The 20,566-nt window shown below is 35.6% G+C and overlaps 1 protein-coding gene across 2 annotated transcripts in view; it reads left to right on the top strand.

The window, feature by feature from the left end:
- Positions 1-674: 674 nt before the first annotated feature.
- Positions 675-20,566, top strand: part of Rap1 (RAS oncogene family member Rap1) — a 58,288-nt gene continuing 38,396 nt past the window's right edge. The window contains exon 1 of one of the 2 annotated variants that reach the window (XM_081761346.1): positions 675-820. The gene's annotated coding sequence lies outside the window, so the exon portion shown is untranslated. The other variant, XM_081761347.1, reaches the window with a different exon arrangement.

The raw sequence follows: 20,566 nt of genomic DNA, 5'->3' as shown, positions 1-20,566 counted from the left end.
TACTCGAAAACAACAAAGCATAAGCTAAACCGATCGGTGTGGAACTTGGCATAGTAGTACAACTTGACCTTCTCTGTAAGCATGTGGAATATAATATTTTGCAAGCTTTTTATTTGCAAGTTATAATCGGTCAAATTTTGCGACATATATTCGAAAACAACAAAGCATTCTCCTATCTAAAACTATCGGTGTGAATTTTAACATGGTTGAGGAACTTGGTCTCCTCTGTAACGTTGTAAAATATAATATTGCGCAGGCTTTCTGTTCCATACCTATGGGTAGTCAAATTCTGGTCATATTTTCGAGAAGCAGAAAAAAAAAAACAGATCGAAATAACCCGATCGCGCTCAAACTTTACCTGGATGTAGAACTTAACATACTCTATAAGCGCGTCAACTATTATGTTGTGCAGGCTTTTGGTTCCCGAGTTATTGGTGGTCAAATTATCGTTCAAGTTTCATAAACAAAAACCTGTATATATTTAATCATCCGATCTGGATCAACTTTGACATTTTTATTTGTTATTGTAAATTTCATTTATATCTTCTTTTCATTATAATGTCATATAAGAAGAAAAACGTTATGTATATTCCATATAATTTTCAATATTTGGACGATACCAGGTACTCTACATTTAATATGAGAATTTTCGTCACTGCATCTGAATACATATGTGCAGACGCAACTAATACTTGGCGCGCTCCGCATCTTTCATTTGTTCATTAATATTAACCGGAAAAAGTCGTTGTCGTGCGTAGATTACGCATGCGTGAACGGAAGTTAAGAAGCCATCGCCCAAGATAACGGTAGTTTGTCCACGGTAAGTGTTTAATGATTTACTAAAATTAACGTAACCTGATTGAAAACAAGTCAAATTTCGTTTGAGACTCACAGCAAAAGGCTCTTACAGTTTTTCCCTGTGTGAACCTGGCTCTAATGTCAAGTTATTGTGTGAATTTCTGTATCAAGATATGGCGGTGTAACTCTGGACTTACATCCAAGTCATTGAGAGAATTCATTGGAAGAGACTACAACCGGTCTGTCTTACCAGTTTTCATAGAAAATATAGAGGTGGACTTCAAATTATTGTCCAGTCAATCATCATTTCAACAGTTGTTTTAAGGTCATAGTACCTGGTAAGTAGAGCGAATTTTTTCCGACTACAATCCGTGGTAGCTACATTGAGGCCACATAGTTTAATTACATAGGAATGGAATATTCTGATTGTACCCCGTAGCAAGATTTTCTTGAAAGAACTGTCATGTTCCTGTGTGTGTTTCTAGAAGAAATATGTGTATCTTTCGTACTTCTGTCAAAGAGTAATTCGATAAATGTATATTGTGACTTCATAACATTATGCTACAATGTAGGAGGAGGATAACCCCCTTACTATCGAAATTTGTTGGCTAATACATGATTTTCGGCTTCTTGTAACAATTTGGATGACAGTTTCATTCACCTATTTATAATTAGATTCATGTAAAAGTAACAAATCATTAAGAATTATGTAATTATCGGACTATATTAATAACTTTGCCCAAAATGATTCAATACCCCACAACATAAACTTAATGAGAATGAATGAACTGGACATCAAACGCATGAAAATAACTATTCACGTATAAAATTCGAGGTTGTATTAGGTAGGCGCGTATTTTGGAGTTATACAATGTGAGATTACTAACATTTGATACATTAAGTTATTTTTTCCCGGAAAAGCATGCGATTCGTTAATTTCCTTGATATTAAAAAACTGACTTTATAAATAAGATAAAAATCAAAGACATGAAATAGAAGGAAGTTAATACATACAATTTTTTAATTGCCTGAACTGCACATTAAACTATCAAATATACAATTTTAAACAGAATTAGATTATTTTATTGTACAGGCCTTAATAGCACAGCATGAATGTGTTTTCAAAGAATTATTGTAGTAATAATAATAATAATAATAATAATAATGATATAAAAATATAAAGAAAACTAAATTTAATTTTTACAATGATACAAACTGTTAAAATACACAATGGAATAAAATTTCGAGAAAATAAGCTGTTAATATCTGTTGAATGCCTCAAAGAATTTAGTTTCTTATCCCTGACATGGCATAATTTTATACCTATTAAAATTTCTATAAGAGGAATCTTCAGAGATAGTCGTTACGATATTTAATATCTAATTTGGAATAAAGTCTGCCAATGTTCCAGCAGAGTAAACGTTACTTATTTTTGTTATCAGGTGCAGACAATTTCTGAAGCTAACAAAAAATAAGGATAACGAACACCTGCTAGGAATTGCATTTCAATTATTATTTATTTATTTTATTTTATTTATTTATTATTTTTTTTAATGCCTCAGAACTAGCCTGAGACCCATAAACATTGGATTTTCTCGTGTAAAATATTATTGGCGGGACAGATTTTCACTAATATTTCAACTTTTAAATCATTCCATGAATTCACTTACTGTACTTGTTTGCTTTAGTTAAAGCATCGATTGAAGTCATAATGGATTTTTTTCTTCTGAATAAAAACTATTTCATCATCAATTTGGAACTTGCTAAAGAAAGAAATGATAGGGTTTCGACATTAAGCCAGATCAATGCATAAAGATTCGGGCATGTGTACCGGTAATTTTCTCGTGCATGTATACCGGTAATTAATAATTAAAAATAATAAAACCTCTTATTTTAAATATAACACTATAACTCTCGCTTGAGGTATGTCGTTTGAGATATATGCTCAGCGTAGAAAGATTGGGAGTAATTCACATTAAATTTTATAAATAAAATTGAGTAATTGTGTAAAAGCAAAATTTTTTGACAAAAGAGTGCAAGGTTAGTACTTGTCAGTCATCTAGAATTGTGAACTTTTTTGTAGTTCTTGTGTAAATAAGTACAAGGGACTGTTCATAATATGCTAATTGTTCTATAATGATTTGTAAGTTTTAATCAGGGGAGTAAATCAGTTCTCCCTATTAAACGTTTAATCATCAAAAAAAAATTTCGAAAAAGCTTTTAACAATACGATTTCATAATAAATTCGATAAACATTCACACGTTATTAAAAGTGTAAAAGAAAAAAAGAAAAACACTTCGGTTAGCTTGGATAACTTGAAATTGTATGAAATCACGAATTACTAATAATGGGAATTTCCATCCTATAAGATAAAAAATAGATGTATTGTAAAGTTGGTAGTACTCAGAAAAGTATCTAACTCTTTAATTAGCAATCGGCATTTTTGTCTAGGTGTAGGATAGATTCGTTGATTACGTATCATAGAAAACCAAGTTACTACGAGATATAAGAAAATTTAGTACTTGCAATTTCTAATTTTGCTTTATATTTGTTGAAGGGTTATAACCCTAGTTTGAAGGTTCATTCATAAACTTAGACTCCAGCTAGAGTTCGGAGTTTGTGTGTTGAGAGTACTGGAGTATCATCGACTGATACTCCTTTAAATAATTATTGCTAACAATGTCTTCAAATTTACTCTTCTTAATTAATTTTTATTTTGTAAAGTTTAACGATCGACTTTCATAACATCGGTACAGTGTTATACGGAAACATTAGAGAGGTATTAAAGATAATATACCACAGTCACGCGTAATGTACCAATTGTATGGGTGTAATGTATTAATTACCTTATGAATCCCATCCAGATCTTTGATTTTCTTTTCTTCTCTGCCTTTTTTCTCTTTTCTCGTAAATGAGTTTATAAATATAGTGATTCAATTAAGCGTTTGCTGCCTCTATTGCGTAAATACTGGAAGAGTTGCAACAGACCATGTCAAGTACCGTAGTATATTTTAGAGAGTACGGTACTCTCAGATAAACGAATTGTAAAATGTGTGTATATATCTTGGGTAGAAATGGTTACGGTTAGTTATTCCTACTTTTTTCCTTAGAGGAAATATGAGTTTTCTTGTGCAGTCTCGGTTAAAAGTTTCTCAGGGTATGCAGAGGAGGTTTATACATTGAATTTCCGTTATGTAATCCCCAGGAAACTTTTACTGTAATTGTGCCATCTCCAGGAAAATATTAATCTCTCATCTCCTACATAGTTTGGCAATAAATTTGGAACAAAAGGATTGGTTTCTTAATAGTTTTCTTTAACATAGAAAGATGATGATTCTTTGTAACTTTCCGAAATTTTATTTAAATAAAACTCCGTTTATAAGTCCAGGGTTCACACTGACCTCAAAAGTCAGGGAAAATCCTAGAAAATCAGTGATATCCTTCAAAATATGACCAGAGTCAGATAAATTGCTGTATTTCACAGCAGAGTCAGGGGAAATGTAGTCATATTTTACGAAAATATTCACAGTTTGTTACTCAAGTGATGTTAACAAGCAGCTCACAGGAAATAATGAAGTAACCTCAAAGACTCGCCACAAATTCAAAAAGGTTTATATATTAAAATGCTAGGTTTATATCTTTGTCTCCAAACAAAAGTTTGTGTTTGTCTTCAATCCTTTCGACAATGAGATCTCGAAAACCACAAGTGCTAGAAACGTGCCGTTTTCACTGATCAATTCCAAATTTTCTGTAGGTTGTCCAGTTCTAATATAATAACATAAGCATGTCCGTTCTTTCTTTATTTATTACAATTTTCAGGGGTGACTGGAAATGTTGAAGGTTTAAAAAGTAAAGCGTTATATCCTACAAGTTATACACTCCAACACCACATGCTTGTATACACGGGTTGCATACTTCTCAGGCGTCCGTTTCGTGACCAAATCATAACGAAAAACGAAGGATAACCATATTTCCAAGCTAAGAAGAATCTTTATAATTTGGAGTGCTTTGCCATGTACCACTGGCATTATAATTAATTGTGTATGTAATGCATTTGCTTATTTCATACTGCATGCAAGAAGAAAGAAAACACTGATCATACATGAATTAGAAACTCCAACCAGAAGTAGGCTCAAATCTTGCAAACGATGCGAGATATTGGAAGAACAATAGAAAAAGATCTCCTGCCTATGGTACCCCTTGCCGGTTTTTATGAAGACGTCTTTTGCTTGTGTCTGTGAAGGGACTTCTAGAGATGTTGTGGGGAATGACAGGGATATTCACGCCCATATGTGAAGGATGCACTGTGTAGAGAGCGCAGGTTCAGCTAGTGATTAAAAAACAGGCTGTAAGAAGATAACTGCCTTTAGAAGTAAAGAAACTTGAGTACCAAAAGATGTTCAAACTTCAAGCTTTGAAAGAACAAGACATTAAAAAAAAATTACAATGTTGAAGGAGCAAGAAAGTGTAATTGCAGGGGCGTAAATAAGGGCCCCGCATTCCAGGGGGGAGCCAAATCGTGAAGTAAGACGTAGAGAAGGGTCCCACTTCTTTGTGTGCGAGAGGGCCCGCAAATCTTTAGTTAGGCCACTGTTTGGTTGTATTCGTAGATACAGAGAGAGACCAAATTATATGTATACTTGTTTATGTTTGAGAGCTCCTCCGTGGCTAAGCGGTTAGCGTACGCGCCTTTGGCGCGGGAGACCCGGGTTCGGTTCCCGGCGGGAGCTCATGTGGTTCGGATTCCACGTTAATCAGTAGGTCCACGTCTCATATAGCCTCGCTGCTGAACGGGACGATAAACTCAAAATCAACTCAACTCATTGTTTATGTTTGAGTGTGTTGAGAATATTGATTAATCTACGTTTTTGTTTAACCTGCGTTTGATACTAATGTTTCATGGTATTCCAAATACCCAGAATAAGAATTTATAATGAGTATGTTTATGTTGTATTAAAAGAAAAAAGGAAAGCATTTTGTAGCTATGGGATTATTTTCTCTCCTGAACCTCACCATAAATGATAGCGTTCGTAATATCACGGGTCAGGGAAAGTCATGGAAATTCAGGGATAAGTACTTGAACTTAAGTACCCGTATAAGTAATTTTTTTTTGTACACGTTTCAACGTGTTCTTTTCATCATCCTCGGTATGTGTATTGAGGAATTTTTACTATGATCCAAGGATTTATATTGTCAGTAACATTGTTTTCCGTGGCGAAACCCTTGTACTTCGTTGACACTATGAAGAAAATCTTGCATTTTAGTTACTTGAAACGTTGATGCACTTTTGTATCACACAATAAATATTCTCCTGTTACCATGTTCAGGGATGGAGAACGATCTTATTTTAAATCTACGCCCTTCTTGATTAGAATTCCTGAAACTGCAAACTATCAGAAATTACTTCTGGTTTTCATCTTCTGATTACATGTAAAGTGAGGTCTTCAGTTAATACCAACTCAGATGTTAACTGTTAAATATACACTTCAAAGAATTTCTCTGTTTCAAAAACATATATATATATATATCGTTTTTTTTAAGGAAATTAGCTGAACCTGCGCTCTCTATACAGCGCGTCATTCACATGTGAGAATGAATTTTCTTGTCATTCCTCACATCATCTGTACATATCCCTTTACATGCACAAGTGAAAGACGTCTTCATAAAAATCGGCAAGGGGCACCGTAAAGGGCAGATTTTTTCGGTTACTTTTCAATATCTCTCACCATTTGCAAGATTTGAGCCTCCTTTTGGTTGGAGTTTCTAATTGTATGATCAGTGTTTTCTTTCTTCTTCCATGCAGTATGTAATAAGCAAATACATTACACACGCAATTAATTATAATGTCAGTGGTATATGGTGTTCATTGGGCAGAGCACTCCAAATTATAAAGATTCTTCTTATGGAGATATGGTTATCCTTAGTTTTTCACTATCATTTGGCCATGAAAAGGACGCCTGGGAGGTATGCAACCCGTATATACAATTATGTGATGTTGGAATGTATAACTCGTAGGATATGATGCTTTACTTTTTTAAAATTTCAACATTTTCAGTGACCCCTAAAAATGTAATAAAGGAAGAACTGGCATGTTTTTGTTATTTTATATATTCAATTAGAACTTGATAACCTACACAAAATTTGGAATCGACCAATGAAAACGGCATGTTTCTAGCACTTGTGGTTTTCGAGATCACATTGTCGAAATGATTGGAGACAAACATATAAACTTTTCTTTGGAGACAAATATATGAACGTAGAATCTTAATATATAGATAAAAAAAATCAACTGCCGATTTTGAAACAAGTTCTTAAAACGTTTCGTTGTTAAGTATTCCTGGCCCTTGGTTCCAGTACTATATCTAGTAGATTTCCCTGTAGCGGAAAAATTCATCTTTCATTCATTTTGAACAAATTCTGATTATAAATACACATTGCATCTCCTTCCCTTAACAGATGTAAGCTAAAACCTGAAGTTGCTGATCAATAACTCGGTAATGAAAGGTCTCCACTTCACCTAATTTGAAATATATTAACTTAACATGTGTATGAACTATCATTGTGTACAGGTCTTTGGCTCTTGAGTTATTCCTCCTGAGTTGGTGTTGTCCAACTTTGGGATTTTGACTCAAGTTTAAATCTGACTGATGGTACGTAACTGGAGAACTAAAGATTTGCACACTGATATTTCATATGCATATTAAGTTCATAAAGGTCTACCAGCATGCCTAAAACTGGTCAAGATCAGTTTAGTTCCATTTATCCATTCCGTATTAGTGAATATTATGTGATAGAGTTACTATAGTCAGAACCAAAGGACTACAGGAGATGATTGACAAAATAGTTGACACTGGAAAATTGTATGGAAGGGAGATCAACATCAAAGAATCGAAAGTCATGAGAATATACCGTGGGAACACGTCCTTACGGATCAGAGTAGAACAAAGAGAACTTCAAGAGGTCGATCATTTCAAGTATCTGGGAAGTATTTTGACGAGAGACGCTTACTGCAGCTAAGAGATCAGGTAAAGAATTGGCAAGTAAGCCAGTTGGACTGGACACTTACAAAAGAAATTGTCTTCATACTGCCATAGAAGGGAAGATGGAAGGAAAGCGAGGAATAGGAAGAAAAAGAGCACAATTGTTCGATGATTTAAAAAATAGAAGAAAATATTGGGAATTAAAAGAAGCTGAAGATTGAGAAACGTGGAATAAACATTTCCAGGCGCAAACCTTTTAAGAAAAGAAGAGAAAACAAAAATTTTAGCCCCAGGATATGCTAACGTGCAGAATAATTAACCCTTTTAAGATACGGGTTTTTTAGGCGTTTTTGTTGACTTTCAGTCAAGAAGGCACAGCATCATCCCTAATTATCGTAGGATTATGGTTCATACGTAGTTTTATTCAGAATAGAGTAGGTTTTCAGACAGTACCACTCACATGTCCCTATCATGTACCTGAGGGGATTTTAAAAGGGAAATCGGAATTTTTTGACCAAAAAAAAAATCTTCAAATTTTATCCCTCCCCCCTTGGGTCTGTGCACAAACCTGGAAAAAAATCTTGAAAAATACTACGTAGTGTACTAATTACTTGTGACAAATTAGAATTTTCTTTCTTCAGTAGTAAGGGCGGGAAAAATGTTTACCCGTGTAGGGAGAGCACCAAAAAACGCCCTCCCGGCGGGAGCTCATGTGGTTCGCATTCCACGTTAATCAGTAGGTCGACGTCTTATATAGCCTCGCTGCTGAACGGGACGTAAAACTCAACATCAATCAATCAAAAAACGCCAAAATTTCACTAAAATGCACCCTACAAAATTTTAAAAAATCCTCCTGATACATTCCTAGTTATCGTAGGATCACGATTCATACGCCGTTCTTTTCATAATAGGGGAGCCTTTCAGACAGTATCACTCAGGTGACCCTCGGACGTCCCTAAGGAGGGAAAAGTTGAGGAAAATAGGGATTTTTGTTAAAAAATCCTTTTTTCCCCATTTTTAAGCCCTCTGGCGCGGCCCTGGGTAAACATACAAATCTGCAAATCACTTGCAAAAATAGTACTTGTAATACTAATTACTTGTGACAAATACCAATCTCCTATCTTCAACACTAAGGGCGGGAAAAATTCTTTCCCTCTGTTGCGAATATCCCCAGAATTTGCCAAAGATCCTATGGAAATTTTCAAAATTTCCCGCCACGTCCCTAATCGTTGTAGGATGATGATTCATACGTCGTTCTCTTTAGAATAGAGTAAGCTTTTAGACATTGTCACTCGCATGTCCCTCGGACGTACATAAGAGGGGAAAAATTGAAAATACGGATTTTTTTAAAATCCCTTTTTCCCATTTTGGGGCCCTCTGGCGCGACCCTGGATAAACATACAGGTCTGGAAATCACTTTCAAAAATGGTACAAGTACTAATTAATTGTGACAAATACTAGTCTCCTATCTTTAATACTAAGGGCGGGAAAAATATTTTCCCATGTGCGAAAAGCGCGCAAAGCACTCCAAATTACAGTAGTAACAAAAAGGATATGTAAAAATCCCTGACGTATCCCTAATTATCATACAATAATGATTCATACGTCATTTTGTTCAGAATCGAATAGGCTTTCTGAAAGTACCATTCCAATGTCCCTATCATGTACCCGAGCGGAGCGATAATCGCGAAAGTTGGATTTTTGGTCAAGAAATATTCCTTTTTTTTTTTTTTTTTTACCCGTTAGCCCCTCTGAATCCCCCTTCTGTGTTGACGAAGAGATCCGAAAAAATTCAGATAAAAACTAAAGGGTCCACTGATTGTTTGTGTAAAACTTCAGAAATCCAGGGTTAAAGAGAAGCTCACCAAAAAATGTTAGACCACACTAAAAGAAAGAGGGAATTTGTAAAGTGATGATGTCATAACCCCCTATGTTCTGGCGCTCGGAAGCGTATAGACCCTTCCAAGGCTTTCTTCAGTGCCTCCTCTCTTGTATATTAAAAAATTTTAAAAAAAGGAACTAAATAGCTTTCTTATCTTTTAATCGAATTTTGAAGACACTACCATTTCGTAGTAAAAACTACGATATATCTGAAAAGGGTTAATAATTGTTTTTTGAAAATTTAACCACATCCAAACCGCAGCTTTAAGGGTTGATAACTCGATAACCAAAGATCTGTACAGCATAATATTTCAGAATGTGCTCCAATGTGTATGAATCTCTTCAACGCCTACTACCATGCCAAGTTTGGTCAAGATCAGATAGGTTTTATCGATCGTTATTTATTGAAATATCTTCATTTCACACCAAATTGATGGGCCAGATCCAAATTTGGTGGTCACTGAGTCGAGAACTAATTGTCCGCACACCATATTTCTTATAGGGTCTGAGCGCACCATCACCATGCTAAGTTTAATCAAGATTGAATAGTATCGTCGACAGTGTCCTTTCACTAAATCGAACCCCAAATATGGTGGCCAATAACTCAGTAACCAGAGGACACCACACAATAATATTTCAAAGGTGTACCTAACTCATGTTCCATCACCATCCCGATTTTGGTCAAGATGAGATGAGTTCCGTCGATTGCATACGATATATATATAGTATCTGTCACTGATTTTTTAAAAGATAAAATCAGATGAGGGACGAGAATAGAAAAGAGTGATATTTAAGAGCATAGAATCAGTGGTTTGCTTTCATATCCTTTTTTTTTTTTTTTTGTTTTTTTTTTGTTTCCTTTTCCTTTTAAGAAAGTAAAGAAAGAAACTAAATACATAATGTTTTTGTAATAGAAAAACTCTTTAAAGTGTATATTTAAGAGTTAGCGTTGGAATTTGTGTGGGAGTAAATTTATTTCTTTAAAATCGTAACACATGAAAACGAACTATTTGGTCTAGGAATTAATTCGTGCGGGTGGACAAGAGATGGCGCAACGAACGGAGCGTCCCACAGTTCCGTGTATCCACACATGTGTTGCAAACCCCTGTCATCGCGTATCGTTCGTAGTATAGGGCAGTGGATTAAAGCGTCAACAACACCAGTTTGTAGTTAAGTGACAATGGCGCAATTTGTGCCTGATAAAGTGTTTTTGCGGGGTGTCCTGCTGCATTACTTTAACATGCAGAAAAGTGCGACTGAAAGTCATCGTATTTTGGTGGAAGTGTATGGTGACCATGCTCTAGCTGAGCGAACGTGTCAGAAGTGGTTTGCACGGTTTAGAAGTGGTGATTTCGGCTTGGCAGACCAAGAGCGAGCTGGACAGCCAAAAAAATTTCAAGACGAAGAATTGACAGCATTGCTCGAGCAGGATTCGTGTCAAACGCAGGAACAACTTGCAGCAGCATTAGGCGTTGATCAAACAACAGTCTCCAAACGCTTGAAAGCCATGGGAATGATTCAAAAGATGTCACATTGGGTTCCACATGAATTGAAAGACAGAGACGTTGAAAGACGAAAAACCATTTGCGAATTGCTGCTTCAACGACAGAGCAGAAAGGGGTTTCTGCATCGAATTATTACGGGTGATGAGAAGTGGATCCATTACGAGAACCCTAAACGAAAAAAGGCCTGGGTGAAACCAGGTGAACCAGGTCCATCACAACCAAAACGAGATATTCACTGTGCAAAGGTTATGCTGTGCATATGGTGGGATATGAAAGGTGTGGTGTACTATGAGCTGCTGCAACCGGGTGAAACTATGAATGGAGAACGTTATCGACGACAATTAATGCGTTTGAAGCAAGCTCTGGCCAGAACACGACCAGAATGGGAGAACAGACATGATAAACTTATTGTTCAACATGATAACGCTCGCCCACATGTCGCAAAACCGGTCAAAACCTATTTAGAAAATGTCGGATGGGAAGTTTTACCCCACCCGCCGTATTTACCAGACGTTGCTCCTTCGGACTACTACTTGTTCGATTGCATGAACAACGATTTGATTGGACAGCGGTTTACTTCTTCAGAAGATATCGAAACATGGGTCTCTGACTGGATCGCTTCCAAGGATGAGGACTTCTTTCGCCACGGAATCCGTACATTGCCTGACAGATGGGCGAAAGTGGTGGCTAGCGATGGACAATATTTTTCTTAAGGTATTTATGTATTTTGTGTTTGTACTACAGCTTCAATGTGTGCGTACCAACCGCACGAATTAATTCCTAGACCAAATAGTAAGACGTTAGATTATGGGTGCAGCTTTAAAATAAGCTGGTTCTCCATCCCTCAACATTTTTTACCAAAGAAGTAACAGGAAGGCACTCACTGCGTGAAACGGAAGTAAATCAACCCTTCAAGAAGATTCTTTCGAAGTAAATTAAAGCTTGTGTATAAAATTTCAACGAAGTACAACGAGGATTTCTCTACGGGTAGAAATATTACCGGTAAAGTGAGTTCACAAATCACGTAGAAATTCCTTAATGGACTCATGCAAAGGATGATACGAAGTGCAGACATAGACGAAACGTTAAGTTAAAGATAAATATTTTATTAATTATGTTGAAGATCAATATTTTATTAATTATGCATCTTGTCAGTCCATTAAGTAATGTGTAGAGTAATGTTGAAAGATCGGTTTTCTGAACATAACTTCGGTTACGTATTTCTGTACAAATTTATCAACTAGTGTAGTATTCACTTTTTGTTAACTTCTCGCGTACTTGGAAATCTTTGAAAAAAGAAATTTTACTTCTAAACACGATTTTACAATCAACCTTGAAAGTTTCACTCTGTTAATAAAATTACCTTCAACAATTCACTTGTCTATTTTCGAGTTTGTCTATAATGTGTCAGTAAAACATTTTTTTTTTTTTTTTTTTTACTTCGTTACAATTATCATTGGACAGTAATTTATAAAAGAGGTAAGTAGGTTTCTACTGAACGTGTATAGTCAATATCGGTGAAAGTTGATTATATAGGAGAAATATAGTTAGTTCTCCATTGTGATTAAATATTGTTACAGCTATTATCACTATCCAAAGTTTTCAATCCCGAGAGTGTCCAACAGACTTTGTTGATTGGGTGCCCAATTCTACTATTTTAATATTTTCTCAGTTTCTTGTATGTACAGTTGACATCGTAAGATGAAAGGAGGGTAAATTTAATTATTGCACTGAAATTAGCGACCTTTCGCCACCGTCGATCCCGCCCACACTTCGGTTCTGCATCAGGCAGCTTTTATCATTGTGCAGTCAGTAACGGTTATTTTTATGAACATTCCCATCGTGAAGTTGAGTAAGTTTTGACAGTAAAAACCGCGAATTTGATTATTTAATTTGAGTGGAAATTCTGAGTAATCATTCATCAGTAATTAATTTTTAATCGTATGGTTGAATGTATCCATATCATCCGTGATCTTATTATAAAGGTTGTAACAAATTGATGCCATTATGCTATCACGGATATTTAGTAGTTCCTTTAACATGTTCCCGAATAAAACGAAAGTTAAAATATGAAGGTATCAAGAAAGTTTCCTTTCACAGCTGTGAAAATACAGTAGACTTCCAAACTATGTGAATTCAGTACTGACACCAATCTATAAACTTCCAGGGATAATGAGAGATGAAACCTAGAGATACAGAACAACAAAATATGTGTTCTTGAAATGAAACCTTGAAATACAGAAGAAGATGTATGTTTCCTTGAAATGAAACGAAACCTAGAGATACAGAAGATGGTATGTTTCCTTAAAATGAAACGAAACCTATTGTTGCTGAAGAAAATAGTATATTTTCTTGAAATGAAACTCAGATATACAGAAGAAGATAGTATGTTTCTTGAGACACTGAATCTATTCCATAAAACCATTTGTCGTTATTATAGTTTTGTCCTATGTCAATCAACATTGAAACAGGAAACAGTTGACTTGTGGCGATTTGAATAAAGGGTTAACGGAGGGAATACCTGTTGGACGCTGAATCAATTCCAAGAAACCACTTCTCTAAATGCTTTCTACCGTTTTTGCTCTTATGTAAATCAATATTTTAACTGGAAGTACTAGTAATTTTTAACCACTTCCGGTTTCGATAGTGATACGAGTGGAGATTGTATCTTTTAAGATGCTGAGTCGAATTAAAAAGAATCATTTCTGGCTATCTTTACGTTTTTTTCTTCTTTGGCGATCAACGTTGAAATCGGGGATAGTTAGTTTCTACCATTTTCAGCTTGGATAGAAGGGTAACGTAGGAGTCGCAGACTATTCTTGGGACACTGAATCGATTGCGAAAAACCTCTTTTCTCTATCTCTTACTATGTTTTTGCTCTGATACCTGTCGGCAGACGGACGGACATAGCTGCTCTGTAAAACTTCCAACATTTATTCATAATATGGTTTGGATATCTAATGAAATCTGGCCAGTAAACATCTATATTTTAATAACCTTTGTTAGTTCTGGCAGTATCATTGCCTTCAGCAGACACATTATCTTACGAAGGTATCTCAGTATACTTAAAGTATTAAGATATGTAAGTATAAAACTAATTAAAAAGCTGACATTAACATGAAAGGAAGATTCTTATTTACTCTTAGAAGTGGTGTCCTCTTTTTTTAACAAACTTCCCTCGGAATATCGGGAAATAAGTGGAAGGGTTGGAGGAGGGAGTGAATTCAGCCTGATATAGCATATGAACCATATTGTCAAAATCTAATACTGTAAATATACGTGTTTTAATTGCATAGTGTGTCGTGTTGGAAAGAATACGTTGTACTGCTTGAAAAAGACACACCGTTCCACGTTAGATTTTGGTAAATAGGGAAGAGATACAGCATTTCCTTTCTAATTATTGGCAAACTACTTTTAAATTAAGGGGGCGCGATGGCTCAGTGGTAGAGCGTTCACCTCCGGTGCTTGGGGTTCCTGGTTCGATCCCAGCTCGCGCTGTGTGAATTTGTGGTAGACAAACACCGTGCTCGTGAGTTTCCTCGGGGTACTCCCGTTTCCTCCCACTTCCTTCATTGTATCATTTTCATTCATTTCTCGTAATCACAGTCTTCTTTAGCCTAACCGGCATAACCGTGGGACGTAAAACTTAGATTTCATTTTATTTTTTAAAATTAAGAACCTTAAATTTTCTTTAAAAAGGGAGAATGGCTAAGCTTTCAATTTTACTTATAGTTAGTACTCATGACCTAATGTCCTTTGATTTATATCCAAGTAATTGAAATTTCCCTTTATTTCAAAGATAGTACTTTTTCATTTAAACTATAGGCCCGGAAAAGTCTGATGAAATGGATTTGGTTCAGTAATACACTGACTTCCGAAACGCAATTTATTATGTTCGAAACCTGGTCGCTCCATGTTGGGCTTTGTGCTGGATAAACGTTTGTTTTTGTGTGTTCTGGCGTACCAGTAATTTTAATACTTTATTTGATAGAAGGACAGAAGTGCTAGAGTTTAGGTATTTAAATATTTAAATTGGGTTATTAGATTTGAGTTACTTAACAAAGGTGCATATCTGCATCTGGAACTGTTCTTTATGAATTGAAATGTTTTTATTATCTTGAATCGTTGGTGTATCATTGGAGATTTTTATTTTGCTCATCGTATATAACGCTATCGCTGCTGTGTCATGTGAGCACTACTGGTATGATTGGTTCATTTGTATTTAACACTCACACATACAAACTTTAGTTTCATTTAAGGCTGATCTGATTAACCAAATGTCATACTTAAGATTTTTTGCATTAAGATCTTAACTAATTTATTCCTCATGAAATTCGTAAATGGTTCTTGGCTTTTTTCGTAACTGTAGTATCAAAGCTAAGCTTACCTTTCAAAGTGCTCATGTCACAAGACACCCTCTCTCTACATGTCACGACTTCGGAGTTAAGAGGTTTCTGAATAACAAGATCACCTGGCAGTCATTTGGTTGTGCATATTACTCTGATGCTGGAAGAGAAGCTGCTGCTGCTTCATGGTAGTGGTTGGAACTTTTATAACAAAATATGACGTAACACTCAGGAGTTTAAGAATAACTATTACTGAGAGTGTTTCGTTTTTAGAGTTCCAAACTGTGTTATGCATAATTGTATGAAGTCAAACAGAAGGGCTCTTCCGTTCGTCTGTCTGTCAACGGGTATCAGAGCAAAAACGGTAAGAGAGATCGAGAGATTTTTTTCTTCAATTATTCAGCGTCCCAAGAATAGGTTTCACCTCCTCCGATAATATGTTAGTCAAACCGAAAGTGCTTGAAATTAGTGGTAGCCAGTTTCAACGTTTTTCGCTGTTCACCATCCGTAACACGCTGTCAAAACTGGAAGCAGTTGACATTTACTACAACTTCTGGTTTCAGTACGGATTTTAATAGTACAGTAAAAGATACAACAAAGTGTTTTTTCGCAGCTGATTTAGCGTCCCAAGATCAGGTTCCATATTCTAGTCTAACTCTCTATTGAAATCGGAAGTGATAGGAATGAATCATTTCCGGTTTCTACGTTTATCGCTATAGAAAAAAAATCGGTAACAGGTTAGTGACAATCGGTTTTCTGGTATCGGTTTAGCGTCTTACGGAAACATTTCCACCTACAACACTACCAAAACCGAAAGTAGTTGAAATTTGCAAGTACTTCTGCTTTCAGTACTTATTTTGAAGGAGCAAAGTCGGTAAATAATTTCGAGAAACTGTTTTTTGTAATTTATTCAGCGTCCCAATGATAAGTTCCATCTCTTCCGTTCACTCTCTATTTAAATGGGAAGTATTTGTAAACCGTTTTCGGTTTCGTTCATCGCTTTAGAACAGAAACTATAATAAATAGCGACAAACGTTCTTTTGCAGTCGATTCAGCGTCTTAAGAGAATTTACCATTATTACTCTCAACACACTACCAAAAACGGAAGTGGTTGAAATTTGCTAGTACTTTCGGTTTCAGTACTTATTTTCATAGAGCAGGAATGATAAGGGATATCGGTAAACAGTTCTTGACAGATTCAGCCTCTCAAGAATGAGTCTTCTTTCTACTTTTATATATCTGTTGAAGCTGGAAGTGGTGAAAAATTGACTTTTTTCTTACAACACTGATTTCATAATGGATGAAATGGAAATATTTAGCAACTAGCAGTTGTTTCATGTCGATTCATTACCCAGAATATGTTTCACCTTTGGTGTTATTCCTCTATTGCAACAAGAAGTGATAGACCTCAATTACCACTTCCGGTTTTATTGTTAACCTCCATAGAGTAAACAGTAAGACGTATCAAGTAATTGGTTTTGGTACGGAATCAGCGTCTGAGGCACAGAATCTGTTATTCATCGTATTAATCTGTTGCAACGGATAGTTACAGATGTACTACTCCAATTTTGAGTATTGAATTCGTGTAATTTGGAAGCCTACCGTAGTTTTACACTATGCAACGAAACTCACTTGTTTTAATCCAGATGTAATTTGATTTATCATGACGAAAGAAATTGAAGAGTAACGAAATTCACTGGACGTAAGTGCTATCATTAGAAAGTGTACTATTAAACGTGAATTATGGAACGTTTACTTTTCTGTTGAGTAATGCAGCAACGGTGAAATGCAATAAATATATCTGTGGTATTGTATTTTACTATCACTAATTAAAAATTGCAAGTACAAAACTAAAAATTAAACTCCTGGCCACTGTGGAGTGTTTCGAGGGATTGGGTCCAGTTTGTTCGAAGAGGAATTGCAAAGGAACCGAACCGTTTCTCCAAATTGGACAAGCTTCTGCATTTTCTGCATTGTACAAAATTGCATATAGAGATTACTATAAATTTGAATAAGTTTCTACTAATTTTTAGCACATACCAACAGGCATATCTGCTGTTAAGGTGTGTAATTCTCGCCGATTACATTCTTACACTGATACATAGAAAATTGCACAGTACATTCACCAGTCATGTAATTACATATTTTGTACACTGTCATACTGTATTTTACTGCACTACACTACCTTATACTACAGCACATTCTAGGAGCTTCATTTTGTAGCATTGGTTCAGGTGTGTACATATTCTTTGACCTTGCATTAGCAAACTATTCCCAAGTGATTTACTTAATTCCCTCGTTGCTGGTTTCTTTGGTTTCCTCTTTATTTGACCATTTCCTTGCAGACATCTATCCATTTTCACGTTTTAGCACATCATAAATTAGGTTTTCGTGCACTTAAATCGTGTCGTTGTTCCCATACAAGGCGCATATATTTCTCTTTAGCTTTGATAACTTAATCATCAAGAGATATTGAGACATGCGACTTACCACTGATGTTCACTATTAAAAAGTCTGAAACAGACAGTTTCGCTAAAATGTTAAAACGTCAGTGGGGCGTGCTGTTGTAGGGTTAGTAGGCCTAATAGGAATATGCTATAAGAATTTTGATGTTTCCGCTATCCCTCACCCTCGAGGAAACTGTTGGTTTGGAGTATTATGCACGAAGACGCTCAGCACTGACAAAGCAGAAGAAAATGTTAAGACATTTTCACATCTTTTTCAGTAAGTGTCGAGGCATCAGTATTCATAGTCTGTCAAAAGATGTGTTCTAAGTTACCCGTAAACAGAACGGAACATGCGAAAAACATGATAACTGTGAAAGTACTGGAATGTACTAAATATGAATTTCTCTATCGTGTATTATTTTGAAGATATTTCGTAATATACATGTAGTTTCTAGTGAATTCCTCAATTATTGCTTTCTCGTTTCCGAGTTAGGTGAAAACATTTCCGTATTAGGCACAAAAATAAATAAATAAATAAATAAATAATATTGCATAACCAATTTCTTGGCTGGGACCATGGAATTTGTTGATAATGGGAATGTTTTCGCCGTATCCACCTTCCACTTTGAACAAGTTTTCTATATATATTTCCCCTACTGAAGGAAACTAGTACATTTTTTTTTTTTTTTCGGAGAATATGGTCATTGTATGAAAGTGGCAAGTGCAAAGTCAATATGAACGAAGACCAACTAAATATTATGGAGCAGTCGGCGCAGTGTTACATATTTATGTTGTTTCCCTTGCTGAAATAGCTGGTCTTATACTTAAGTTTTCTTTCTTAGACTTAATTTTCTTTTGTCTTTTCTTACAATTTAAATTTTGAATAAGAAGGTAGTAGCTCGCGTGTTGTCTCCTCAGTTTGATTGGTCGTAGTAGCGCATTAAGCTGAACGGTTCGATACCCATTTTGTATTGTATGAGTCAACGTCATATCGTAGACTGTAAATAATAAGTGTATAACTCACAGATGACGAGAAGAACCCTAGCAGAAGTAGTGTGACGTAGGTATGGGCTCGCCCACTTTTCGCACGGGGGTTTCAAATGACACCACGGAATAGCACACATAACTATACCCGGAGTGGCAGACGACATCTAAATATAGACCACACCTTAAAAACCGAAAATGGACTTGACCTCGTCGTTGACCTTTCCCCGCTACCCTGTTTTAGGGTTCTTCTCGTCATCTGTGAGATGTAGTTGCAAACTTGGTAGAGTCTTTGAATATTTATCACAATGTTTTTCACAAACTGTGATCGTAGATCACAAGTGGTTCTCGAGGTATACTGTAGTGGTCCTCTTAGATAGATCATTAGTCAAAACGAGAGAAAAATAGTTGAGAATTGGTAATTATAAAAAGTAATAGGTTAGACAATTTGGTAAGATAAATATTATAGAAATTATAATAGTTTGTAGAGATATATTACTATAAAATATTTTTGATAAGTCATCATTATACCAATATAAAATTAAGAATTTTAAATTAATACCGTAAAAAAATATAAGTATCCCGGTAATAACATATCAAAACAAAAGAAAAATGATCAATTAGCTTCGAAGCGTAGGGTGGTTCCCAGAACATTCTAGTAAAAGTAGTCCCTTGAAAAAGTATAAGGAACGCTAATATGTAGGATAACTCAAGAGTTTTCATAATTAGCATTGCGAACATTGAATGATACTCTGCAATACGGGCTAGTGTATAATTGGCACGAGCTATGGAGAGAACTTTGACTTCCAGTGTGCATCCTTGTATTATCGCCAGAAAAAGAAAAAAAATACATACTTTCTCAAATTTTCTTTTGTAAATAACTTTGAAATCTGATGACAAGTTTGAGTTTACTTTTCTTTCGATAAGAAAAAGGCAAATATATAGTGTATGGCACCAGCTATTTGTCAAATTTGTTTCTTCAATCCAAAGTTAAGGGAAAAATAAAATTTTGTGGAGGCTGTATGCACTGTCAGTGAAAACGGAATAAGGCTTGCACAATGATTGCCTGATTTGAGTGTTTATTGATGGAGTTGACCACAAAAGTTGTACTACAGGGTGCAGCAGAAGAAAGTAGCATATAAAGTTCAGTATGAACAGTGTGTATGTTGGTTGGAAACTTAATAGTGGCTACTATTTAATAACTACTAATAGAAAGGGATACGTGTGTCAAACTTCTATAGTCCTTCAGCGAAGTCCACAGCGGCCTCAACAACTCGTTGTCAAGGACATGAAAGTCCAAGTATCCCTGTATTAGCGTTTATTCTGTTTCTGATTCTAACGGAGCAGTCTTCGGGAGTAGTCCGGAAGCGAATGCCACGAATCTTCATATTTGGGATTAAATCATAATCATACTTAAGCCCTTCTTCAGTGCCTTTTGTTTGTTATTACTTAAAATTCCTAACTCGTAAAATTATTTATGTATTCTGAATATTTTGATTAAACACAATTTTGTGGTTGTTCGTAAGACGTGTGGTACGTCATGCGATGTGCTTCCTTGTTATTTGAGAATTCCTTTACTACATAATTTTTCTTTCTTTCTTCCTTTCTTGTGGTTCCATGTTTA

This window comes from Thermobia domestica, chromosome 6, assembly GCF_964235325.1.
Source record: "Thermobia domestica chromosome 6, izTheDome1.hap1.1, whole genome shotgun sequence".
In the NCBI taxonomy this organism is placed as follows: Eukaryota; Metazoa; Arthropoda; class Insecta; order Zygentoma; family Lepismatidae; genus Thermobia; species Thermobia domestica.
Note: the sequence above shows the minus strand (reverse complement) of the source record. Positions and strands in the feature narration are given on the sequence as shown.